The sequence below is a fragment of the Pinus tabuliformis genome, chromosome 1_1, assembly GCF_031772625.1.
Source record: "Pinus tabuliformis cultivar Carrire ecotype Pingquan chromosome 1_1, CPIR1, whole genome shotgun sequence".
Taxonomy (NCBI): Eukaryota; Viridiplantae; Streptophyta; class Pinopsida; order Pinales; family Pinaceae; genus Pinus; species Pinus tabuliformis.
In genome coordinates, this window is record NC_142297.1 from 879,103,648 (window position 1) to 879,116,275 (window position 12,628).

General features: G+C 37.6%; 1 long non-coding RNA gene across 1 annotated transcript; it reads left to right on the forward strand.

The window, feature by feature from the left end:
* Positions 1-8,250: 8,250 nt before the first annotated feature.
* LOC149217146 (uncharacterized) lies at positions 8,251-11,380 on the forward strand. The gene is made up of 3 exons (XR_016250632.1): positions 8,251-8,386; positions 8,569-8,680; positions 10,508-11,380. It is a non-coding gene; the product is annotated as an uncharacterized LOC149217146 (long non-coding RNA).
* Positions 11,381-12,628: the final 1,248 nt, after the last annotated feature.

The following is a 12,628-nucleotide window of genomic DNA, read 5'->3' on the forward strand; positions in this document are numbered from 1 at the left end:
TATCTGCCGGGGTATGCGAAGGTTTCCTAAGGTTTCGTGTTCCCTGTTACAAGGTTGTGCATTGGCAGCTGGTGCATGCGGTGGTTCAACAACTGTTAGTATAAGGTGGTTCGGGGTAAGGCGGTGGAACTGCTCGATCTCAATATGATGCTGGTAGCTCTGGATCCGTATAACCTGAACCTGGTCCTCTCGCTGCGCTGGAGTTTGAATGAAAACCAATGCTCTCTTTGCTATCACCTCGCCCGGAGACGGATCCTTTAGTTCGAAAGCCTATTGATTCGGAATCAGGTAGTTTAACCAGTTACATATCTAGCAGATCGAAATCGAGTTGCCAAATTTGTAAGGTCGTTGGAAGCTAGAATGACATTAAATTCTTAATGCGCTTCGACGATTTCATTCGTATTTATGGTTGAACTGGCTATAATTTGTATTGAATCGTGAATCTTTGACATCATCTGATCCAGGACTCCTGTGCTAAAAGTCTGACTTTGGCGGCAATTGTATGAAGACTGCCTTTTGACAGCAGAATGGTGCGAACTCCGGCCTCCTTTGCCGTTTCTTTAGATGCCAATTCAAGTTTTACCGTTTTTCTGTTTTGTGGAGCTCAAACCATTGCTGGCTCCTAATGCCTTTTTTGTTTACAGAGTTGAAATGCAAATACTTTCATCGATTGCACTGAAAACTGGATGATGAACATTTGGAACCGGTGATTTTCAATTTTGACAGGTTTTGGGAGAGAGACAGGGGCAAACCGACAAGAAAACGGGCTTAGGCTTAGGCTCATTGGCAGGGGAAAGTTTGGAGTGGCCTTCTAACCCAGCGTCTGTTCGATAGCCATCACCCCGCCCAGATCCTGATGTAGAACCACCTGCAGTGATGGAGGCGAAAGTCGACCCATCCGCATCATTTCAAGGCCAGGTTCTTAGAGGAGAATTTTCCAGGCTTCATTAAACATGAGCTTTCGAATGCGGGTTCAAATCTTTAATACCAGGTGGAATAAATAGCGGGCGGGGCTTGGGGAATACATAGCTACCAAGCAGGCTTAGCCAAAAAGGAGCTTATAAACTTGTGCACGCATAGAGAATAGGAAAAGAAAGTGGGATAAACTCCAGGGCCTACTATATATCCATATTCAGAGCCTATTCGAAAGCCAGCTTAAGAAGACCCAGCATCTGTTCGACAGCCATCACCCCGCCCAGATCCTGATATAGAACCACCTGCAGTGATGGAGGCGAAAGTCGACCCATCCGCATCATTTCAAGAGCCATACGCCGTTCATCGAGATCCAGATACACTAGCTTCATCTCGTCCAGATACAGATCCAGTCAGATATCCAGGGCCTACTATATATCCATATTCAGAGCCTATTCGAAAGCCAGCATACCTCGTTCAAGTTGGAGATACGGACCGGATCAGCAACAGAGGAAGTAGCAGTTGACGCAGTACCAGTTGTTTCAGTGAAGTATAGCAGATGGTCTAAGCTGGAAGAACAAGACAAACTGACACAGGTTGGGACTAGGCAAGTAGCACTCCCCTCAGCTTATAAATTAGCAGCCTGTCCTAAAGTTATCCGCACCATCTGTTGGGCCATCGCCTAAGCTGATTTGATGGGGGTTAAGGTAATTCAGGCGATATCCTCAACATCTGTTCGGCCATCAGCTAAGCTGATTTGACGGGGGTTAAGGTAATTCAGGCCATATCCTCAACATCTGTTGGCCCATCACCTAAGCTGATTTGATGGGGGTTAAGGTGATTCAGGCGATATCCTCAACATCTGTTGGGCCATCACCTAAGCTGATTTGATGGGGGTTTTGTTGTTATATAATAAGCTTATAGATGATTTCATGGTTACTTCCCGTCGGCTTGTTATTTCGCTTCGGGTCCACTACACTAGTTTATTACAGGTACTATTTATGTTTTCGCTCTGCTACATTGTATCTGTATTCAAATTACCTCTTTTGTATTATGCTTCATGTAATGTATGCATTTTTATAATAATAGATTGTTGCTGATATGTAGACTCATACCCTGCCCTTCTTAGAAACAGCTTTAGGAGCTTGCCTTCGTCTTTCTGTGCCATTGCCATGTATAGCTTGGATGTCAGCATCTTTGTGTTCATTACAAAGGAAGCGTGGTCTATAGACTGAGTGTTTGAAAACACATTGGCTTGTTATTCATCAATATGAGCTTAGAGGTTGTGATATCATGCAAATAAGGCACGTACAAGAGCTTGGTTGATTCAAAGTTCAGAGTCCAAATATCCACTGCAATTCGCTAGATCTTGTCGTGTACCAGAAACTATGAACAAGACACTAGAAATTGGTTATTACCTAGACTTCATTCTGCGAAATTCGACTGACTATTAATCCACATTCTGTCCTTAGGCTAAAAGGGCTTAATTTTTTCAGATCTGGTTAGCTAAATTTTCATAGTAGAAATTTTGGGATTGTTGTTTGAAGGGTTTTCTGGCTGGATTTTTCAGACTGTTGCATTGGAGATTGATCCATAATATACATCTTTTGTTTTAGCTACACGCTGTTTTGTTAATGATGACAATTAAAAGTGACTTTATAGTTAACTGAGCTCCCGATGTGTTTTGAGGCCTGGCATTCCGTTTGTTTCGAGTTTACTTTTGGGTATGCTGAAAAATTGAAATTGTAGACAAATACCATGCATATGTTACAGTGATAGGCTGCTGCCAATACCTGTAGGATGTGTGACCTTCACTCTATTTAGATGAAACTATCTTTCTAGCAATTGCACCAGTGTGGCCATAGATGCCACAGGCTCGTTAAGTGAAACTACCCACAATCTTGTAGTTCCACCCACTTTTATTCTTGTATGAACTAGTGAGGGAGACCTTAATGGGGTCCCTGTGGAAACAACTAACGGGCAAAGAAGTGACCTTAAAAATGGGTTTGTCATGCTCATATATCTCATCGTTTACGAAGCCTTTCCATTTCCTTCGAGAGGAGAACACCTCTGCACAACCAACTTGGAAAATTCATACATACATCCTTATTATTTTCATTATCATTATCAGTTTCAAAAATCAACTTGTTGTCTTCCACTCATATAACCTTTTGTTTGAGGGCGAGTATGGAATTCCCTTCCATGTCTTTAACAATTTAAACAGTGGACCACATCCCTCCACTCTGAATACTTCGCTTTCGCTTCCTCACAATGAACTGTATTTAGAGAATGCAGAAGTTTCCTAATGGGTATTTACCTTTCAGTCTCCTTTGATCAGCTTTTTTAGGACCATGGTTGGAAAATAACACTGTCTTTCCTTAGTACTGCTGGTTCTAATCTTGGCTTTGAGCTGCTGCCAAGCCAAGTTAACTTTGGTTCCGAACTTGATACTCTGCTGGTTAATCAATCTAGTGAGCAGTCGGTGCTCACAAGTTAGATTTTAAATGATTTATATTTTTTTGAGTTTGAGTTCGTGTTTTTAATATTTATACTCCGACCTTGCTGAGTTGTTTAGAGTAGAGTTTTTCAACATTGGTTGGGTTCTTCTGGGAGGGTGATTTAGATAGCGATGATTGAAATTCTCAAGCAATCGATGCAAGATGACATAGATCTCTTGTATTTGTGGGCGTGATCTATCTCCTACAGGGAAAACGTGTACCCTGCTCTTTACCTCAATCCAACTGCAGTGTTCTGCTGCAACTTTTCCTATCTCCATATTGCCATGGGCTTGGCAGGCACCAAGTAAGGCTCCCCAAACAGTAACATTAGGTTTAAATGGCATTTTTTTTATAAAATCATATGCCTCATCCAAACAACCAGATCAACCATACAGGCGTAATGCCCTGTTCTTGGTGGGATACACTGATCTCGAGTCATGGTATTGAAATAATGCCAACCTTCATTCACTAGACCTGAATGGCTGCAAGCAGTCAGAATAGCCAAGAAGGTGAGCTTCCAACCAGTGTCAAATTTGATGGTACTACTGACATTACATTGCTTTTAGTTTGTTTGATTTGCCTCTCCAAGTTATGTGACATTGCATTTACTTGCATAATTAGCAAAAACAAGGGCATTGGGTTGATATAGATTGATCAAAGAAATAATGAAACTATCTTTCTAGCAATTGCACCAGTGTGGCCATAGATGCCACAGGCTCGTTAAGTGAAACTACCCACAATCTTGTAGTTCCACCCACTTTTATTCTTGTATGAACTAGTGAGGGAGACCTTAATGGGGTCCCTGTGGAAACAACTAACGGGCAAAGAAGTGACCTTAAAAATGGGTTTGTCATGCTCATATATCTCATCGTTTACGAAGCCTTTCCATTTCCTTCGAGAGGAGAACACCTCTACACAACCAACTTGGAAAATTCATACATACATCCTTATTATTTTCACTATCATTATCAGTTTCAAAAATCAACTTGTTGTCTTCCAGTCATATAACCTTTTGTTTGAGGGCGAGTATGGAATTCCCTTCCATGTCTTTAACAATTTAAACAGTGGACCACATCCCTCCACTCTGAATACTTCGCTTTCGCTTCCTCACAATGAACTGTGTTTCTGAAGAGGAGAAAAATTATCTCTAACTACAGGGACAATAATCACACTACCTCTGTTTCCATTCATCTTTTATTTTTTTCAGTCTTCGGTTGCTTATCACAATCATATAGCACCTGCTCTCATTTACAGTGACTATTCATTTTCATTGTTCATCATCAACTCCTACTTTCAATGCAACATTGTATATGTCCTTTACCTCCCTTACTACAATATTCACGTGCACATGCATACTATTTAATATTTCGGTCATTTAGTCGATGAAGAAAATGAAAGAGAGAGAAATAATGAAACTATCTCTCTAGCAATTGCACCAGTGTGGCCATAGATGCCACAGGCTCGTTAAGTGAAACTACCCACAATCTTGTAGTTCCACCCACTTTTATTCTTGTATGAACTAGTGAGGGAGACCTTAATGGGGTCCCTGTGGAAACAACTAACGGGCAAAGAAGTGACCTTACATACATCCTTATTATTTTCACTATCATTATCAGTTTCAAAAATCAACTTGTTGTCTTCCAGTCATATAACCTTTTGTTTGATCCACCCACTTTTATTCTTGTATGAACTAGTGAGGGAGACCTTAATGGGGTCCCTGTGGAAACAAAACTTTTGCAACATGGCATAGATCTCTTGTATTTGTGGGTGTGATCTATCTCCTACAGGGAAAACGTGTACCCTGCTCTTTACCTCAATCCAACTGCAGTGTTCTGCTGCAACTTTTCCTATCTCCATATTGCCATGGGCTTGGCAGGCCAGTACACAGCAGCTTTCTGTTGGATAGTTCGGATGTCATTGTCCGTACAGATTGACACATTTTATCCTCTGTAGGATGTGACTTTCTCTGGTCTACGAGTTCGTATCTGGTGGAAGCTTGGAATACCATCTTCATGGTATTGTTATATCTGTCTTTATTATTATTTGAACATAAGAACTCTTCTTCTGGGCATTTTAGTTTCTGTTGGGCTGGAAATAAACAACTTTGATGAATGTTTTGATGGTTCGGATTACCATCTTCATGCTACTGTTATACCTGTAGTTATTCTTCCTTTGGGCATTTATTTTCTGCTGGAATGAAAAGAAAGAAAGCTCCTTATTGTTTAACGGCAGGAGTTTGTCATGCCATTTTCATATACTGGTGAGAATGCAGAATATTGTGTTCTGCAAATAGAAATACGTTCAGATCTCTCTACATCGGTCTGGGTATGCTGAGTGGGTTCCTCTGTATATGCGTCTAGATTTTGTGTATGTTCTGTTCGACTGTCCAGTTCATCTTCCACATTCTTTGTTCCTACTTGGTGGATGCCATGCTGGTTTCTTCTCCTCGGCAAAGAATATTAGAGAACAAAAGTCTTTTATGCAACTGAGTGTTGGTGGGCGTGTTTCTGCCTCTGAAAAATGGATTGGGGAAGAGTAAAGCCTCTTTTTGTTGAGGAAGACAAGGTTTTTTTGGAAAAGGAGAAAAAAATTACAGGATCTAGAACATGAGCCAAGCGATGCTTCTCAGCAGGTAAGCAAGGAGCATTTATTCTTTTTTGTGTTTCTATTGTCCATGTATGCATAAGGTTGTTCTCAACACTCCGATTCTCTAAAGCAATTAATTCTCTTTGTATTACTACACTTTCCTCTTAATTGACAATTGAGTGAATAATTTGAGTAAGGAACTGCAAATTTTCAATTATTTTAATAGCATGTGAATTTGAATCTTACACAAAATTCTCTTGTTTTTCTTTGCAGTGAAACTGTCCCCTCACTATCCCACTGGCTCTTGCAAATCCAAGCTATAAAGAATGATTCAATTCTATTTCTTTCTGCCACATCTTCAAGGAACAGAACTCTCAAGTGGACCTCCTATCTAGGAGGCGGATCTCCTTGCTCTTTGGACTCATTAGATGTCAATGCATTGATCAGCGATCAGTCATCTCTCTATAGTTCATTTTGTTCTAGGTAAAAATAGAGATTGATCTGATCCTGCAACTGGAAAATGTTGTTGTAACTATTGGCAACTCAATGAAAATGAAGCAGGCTACTAATATTTTGGACTCTTGTATCCAACATTCAATATTGCTGCAGGTGATACACCCATTGCAAGATTTGAATTTAAATTGCTTTCCAATATACCACCTCCCTTCAATGCCGTTTAGCTGAGTGAATAAACATGACCAGGCTTATTTACCAGGTTATTCAGCTATTAATACGCGGGATAACATATGTTATATGTTTATGGTTGGATACTGTTTCGATTCAACAGTGCCCATATATTGCTTTAATTTCTTTAATATAGGTTCAATAGACTTGGAAGTATTGCTCCAATTTATTTATGGCTCAATAGACTTGGAACTATTGAAATATTGCTTGCCAATAAACATGAGCTGAAGTTGCAACTGTCTCTCCACATGGATTCAACCCTATCCTCTGCTTAACGTACGATGCACATGAGCTTCTGTACAATTTGTCAGGTATGCATTAAAGGCCAACGTTTAAAAAGTTGTGAAGACAAGATTTCTTTAATCAAGAACATTTCTTTAATCCAGATATGAAATTAGACCTAAGTGTTTTTTGTTGCTAGCTGGTTAGATCTGTGTGTTGAAGGAGTTCATGGGACCTCGACACAGTAAGCTAGAATTCCATTGCTTTTCTTGTTTTCTTTTGGGTTTATTAGAGACCTGGATTCTGTTAGCTATAATAGGAAATACCCCACGCTAGGGAAAATAATTTAGTAAATTAGGTTACATTGTATTGAAGCTAGAATGAACTGAGAGTTAACTGTTTTCTTTTTCTCTCGAATTATTACATTGCTAACTTCTCCCTCTTTTTATCAATAATAATGGAGAACTTTAGCTCTGCTAAAATATAACAGGTTTAGTATTTTAGAGGGCAACTGATGTAATACTGTGATATGAATTTCTTGTACTATGCAGCAAATATTTACAGCCCGTTTAATATAGAGGGTTATAATCTTCTAAGAAATTTGTCTGCCTTTTTAGAGTTTGCAGAGAGTCAAGGAAATGTTCATGTTATCATCAACATAGAGGTACAGTTCTTCAATCTGATTAGAAATCTGAAGAGTTAAATATAAACTAGCTCATGAAATAAATGTTAACTCATGATACTATAAAGTGTATCTTGTTTCTTGCTTTTTTTCACAGAATGCACGAGCTATATCATTGAAAAGGAATCTTAGTATCATGGAGCCCATTATTTCAGCTCTAACTAAGAGTGGTTACAACAACATGACCAATAGAATCATGATACAATCTGATGAAAGTGTTGTGCTAACAGAGTTCAAGCAACTTACAAAATTTAAGCTTGTTTATGTTGTGGACGAAACTGCTATCAGCATTCCAGATTCTACCATTGAGGAGATGAAAACATTTTCTCATGCCGTAGTATTAATGAGGAATGTGATTTTCCCGGCTTCTCAGTCATTTCTTGTAGGGTACACAGATATTGTCCAGCGACTGCACCTCTATAATATGTCAGTTTTCGTCTTTCTTCTCTGGCTGGCTTCCATTCCTCTATTCCTGCTTAAGTGTGCATTGACTGTGGATTTCAAATTCATTCTTGTGCAGTCTGTTGTCTTTTGCTTCAGTCAGTCTATCCTTTTAGTCTATGGTTTATACTTTACTGTATATATGTATGGGAGGCAACACAAACAATTCATCATGCATCCGAGAATCTGAACAGAGTTTTCTGTTTCATAACATTTTTTACATGAAATCATACGAAGTTCGTTGTGCGTTGGCTAACTGGAAAGTGTTGGTCAATGGGCAGTATGATGAAAGGCTTTAAAATGAAGAATGTAGAGGATTCAAGCAATAATTTCTATGTGGAGTTCATGGGACCTCGACACAGTAAGTTAGAATTCCATTGCTTTTCTTGTTTTCTTTTGGGTTTATTAGAGACCTGGATTCTGTTAGTTATAATAGGAAATACCCCACGCCAGGGAAAATAATTTAGTAAATTAGGTTACATTGTATTGAAGCTAGAATGAACTGAGAGTTAACTGTTTTCTTTTTCTCTCGAATTATTCTAGGTGACAAGCTGAGCTACTTCAGGAAAAAATTACATTGCTAAAGTTTTACATGGATTCAACCCTATCCTCTGCTTAACGTACGATGCACACGAGCTTCTGTACAATTTGTCAGGTATGCATTAAAGGCCAACGTTTAAAAAGTTGTGAAGACAAGATTTCTTTAATCAAGAACATTTCTTTAATCCGGATATGAAATTAGACCTAAGTGTTTTTTGTTGCTAGCTGGTTAGATCTGTGTGTTGAAACACATTGGCTTGTTACTCATCAATATGAGCTTAGAGATTGTGATATCATGCAAATATTCTATACCCATACGTCTTACCTATGATCTCTATTGATTCGGGATAAAGAGTGGTGAGTAATGTGATATCCATACTTGATTAGTCAGATAAGCATTAGATTAGTGCTATTCCCATTGCTTAGACCATTGTTGTTGTTGCATATTCCTGGGTTTCCTGTATTCGATCACAACTCTCATACGTAAATCACTACTAGCAACAGGTCAATGGTAATAGGGTAACATAAACCTAGCCTCACCTGTTAGTCATTGTCTATTATGGTTCCACATTCAGTGTTCACCTATATGTCAAATACTACATATATATTGCATAAGCTATAGACCACCCTTCCTTTGTAATGAACACAAAGGTGTTGAGATCGAAGCTATACATGGCAATGGCACACAAAGACGAAGGCAAGCTCCTAAAGCTGCTTCTGAGAAGGGCAGGGAAAATCAATGTCGAATCAAGTATTCTATGATCACTGGATAACAGATCACTACTCTGTATTTTATGCAAATATATGAGTCTTCCAACTATGTGTCGTAGACTTGAAACTAAACAGTGAATTCTCAACCATGGTGTCTTGTCACTAGATAAAAAAGAGAATGCTCAACAATGCCTTGCGGATCTTAGAGAATCCTACTAGGTCGCAGAGGAACAATGTCTGTATGTCAACGTGATCACTGATGAATGGATAAACATTGTGCAGTCTATAAGAGATATACACCGAAACCAATAGCAAGGTCCCTTGAGAAATGAAGATCAAAACAGAGAGACTTCCTGACAAACTTTCTATGGTGAGAGTCAACATTCAAGTACGACTCAATTGTATGATAACAATATCTCAGATAGTTGTGGCATATGTTTAATCTACCGCAACAGGCTCAAAGGGGCTATCTTCAAGAAATTTGGCTGGTTAAGATGCTCTTCTTGTGGGCACACTGGCCATAGCCACCTAATTTCGCATTTACTACTGCCGCCACATGCATCATCCCATATGCCATTTGCTCCCCATGTCAGATCGCTCACTTAACGTAACGTTTTCGTTTTATGCCCATCATTAAATACTGGCCTGCTCCAATCTGATCTTCAAGTATTTCAGCTCCATTCCAAATCAATCCGTATATGTACTTATTCCTGCACCTAGATATTGACATAGATCTCCTGTCTAGCCAATTGTTTATTAGAATAGCTTGGACCCAATCTACCACCAAGATTGCCCGATGTCAAATACATCACCTAATTTCGCATTTACTTCTGCCGCCACATACATCATTCCATATGCCATTTGCTCCCCATGTCATATCGATCACTTAATTGCACCGATTGCTCACTTAACGTAAGCTTTTCGTTTTATGCCGACCATTAAATACTGCCCTGCTCCATCCGAGCTTCAAGTATTTTAGCTCCATTCACACTTAAAACCAGCTTACAAACACGTTGAACTTTTTTATAAATTGGCCTCTTCTGCACCTGGATATTCACATACATCTCCCCGCTTCAGCATTGTTTCTCTTAGCACTTGTTCTCATGGCTCTTCTGATTATTGACATCGTAAAAGTCGAAAGACAAAGAAAAAAGAAACCAAAAAAACAATAACATCTCTTTTGCATTATTTTACGCATTGTCTTATTTCCCCGCTTCCTTCTCTGTTACAGGTGTACGACGGATGCTTCAAATATGCATTTGGGTCAGCCATGGTGGTGCAACTCGCATTTTTTATGCTTCTATCGTCTCTGCTCAGATGCCGGACTAATGTCCTAATTGTTAGCATTCGTGCTTGTCTTGTATTCTTCACATGTTACAGTCTGTCATAAGAAATGCGTATTTTCAAGGTCAAATGTAAGCTTCACGGCGGTTTTCATGTTACTCGTGTCTTGAATTGATGATGATTCTCTGCAAGTTAGTTATTCAATAATGTTCAGATCTTTGGTATATAGTGCTCATGTGACTATTTCTATTGCAGTTGTGTGATTTTGGGCTAGCAACATAAACTGGTGTATCTTGAATTGATGATGATTCTCTGCAAGTTAGTTATTCAATAATGTTCAGATCTTTAGTATATAGTGCTCATGTAACTATTTCTATTGCAGTTGTGTGATTTTGGGCTAGCAACATAAACTGGTGCATTGTTTTGAAATAACTGGTGCATATTATATTATTCGACAGCCCGCGATTTATGTATTACTGAAACTTGCTCATGTGACTATTTCTATTGCAGTTGTGTGATTTTGGGCTAGCAACATAAACTGGTACATTGTTTTGAAATAACTGGTGCATTTTATATTATTCGACAGCCCTCTATGTCTGGCAGCTATGTCTGGTGCTTATGTATGGCTGCACTGGCTCTGTAAGGCTATGACTGGCTGTGTCTGGCTATATGGCTATGTCAGTTACTTATGTGCATCTTGTATGACTCAGGCGTATGACCCTCAAAAGGTGAATTGCATATAACAAGTCTCGGAAGCTAAATGGGCTAGATAGAACTATGTGCAGGGACTAGCTGCTTCGGAGCCTTCCTTGTTTATAAATGAAGTTGAGGAGGAAAATCATTTGTGAAGTTTACATCCAAGTTTAATTAATATTCTGTTAAATAAAACGTCTCACAATTTAACAAATAATTTTTAATTTTTCTATCCACTTTTGAAATGAATTCATATTAATCGGAGAGTTTATTAATTATCACTTGTGATTTATTTAAATATTTAGAGACTCTTTATAACCTTGCTTCGGTCAAATTTATCCATTCAATGTCTTTCATTTATTGTATTTTTTTGTGTTATAAGTTGGATTTGTTTATTTGAATAAGTTAGATTAGTATATATTTTTATGAGAGAGATTAAGGATGAAAATATTCAATGAAGCTTAAAATTATTAGTTGAGACATCCAAATTTGATTGATTTTTTTTGTTAAAAAAAACATTTCACAAATAAGCGAATCATTTTTCTATCCAATATTAAAAAATTCAAATTCAAATAATTAATTAATAATATTATTACTTTTATTATACATATAAATTAATTAATTAATAAAGATAATATATTATTATAACTAATATTATTATTATTATATATATATATAAGATATTAGTGTTAATATTAATATATAATATAATATTAATTATAAATAATTAGTATATTATAAAATGGAGGTAATGAAAAACTATAGCTTATAAAATATAAGCGTTCAGGTTAATATAGTACTATTATGAATTTATGGAAAAAGTGGAAAAATTATAATTTCAATGTATAAACCATAAATAAATAAATATATAAATCTTAAATATCTTTTGTGATTTGTGTAATAATAGAAAAAATGTGTTGCGTATATATTATTAATAATAATATATAAATTATTGTGACGAGAATGTTGCATTGCAAAATATTAATAACATTAAAAATATTGTTACTTCTAAGTTTAAAGAAAAAATGTGGTGTGAGAAAGATTTAGCAACTAAAAGAAAATTAAGATATTATAAGGAAGTCATTAACCTCAACCTAAAAATTAAAAGTATCTTTCTGTTTTAACTAGCTCAAAGAAGAAAATTAATATAGCCATTAATCTAGCCAAGATTAGAACGAACTCTCATGAGCTCCATAGTGAAACGGGTGGTTGGGTAGTTCCTAAAACACCATGGATGGAAAGGTTCTGCCATCTCTGTGAGAATACGAGATGAAAATCAAGGTTCTGCCATCTCTGTGAGAATACGAGATGAAAATCACTTCCTCAGCGTACAACCACATTAGATCTCAGTTTCAAAATCTTTGTTGCAATATTG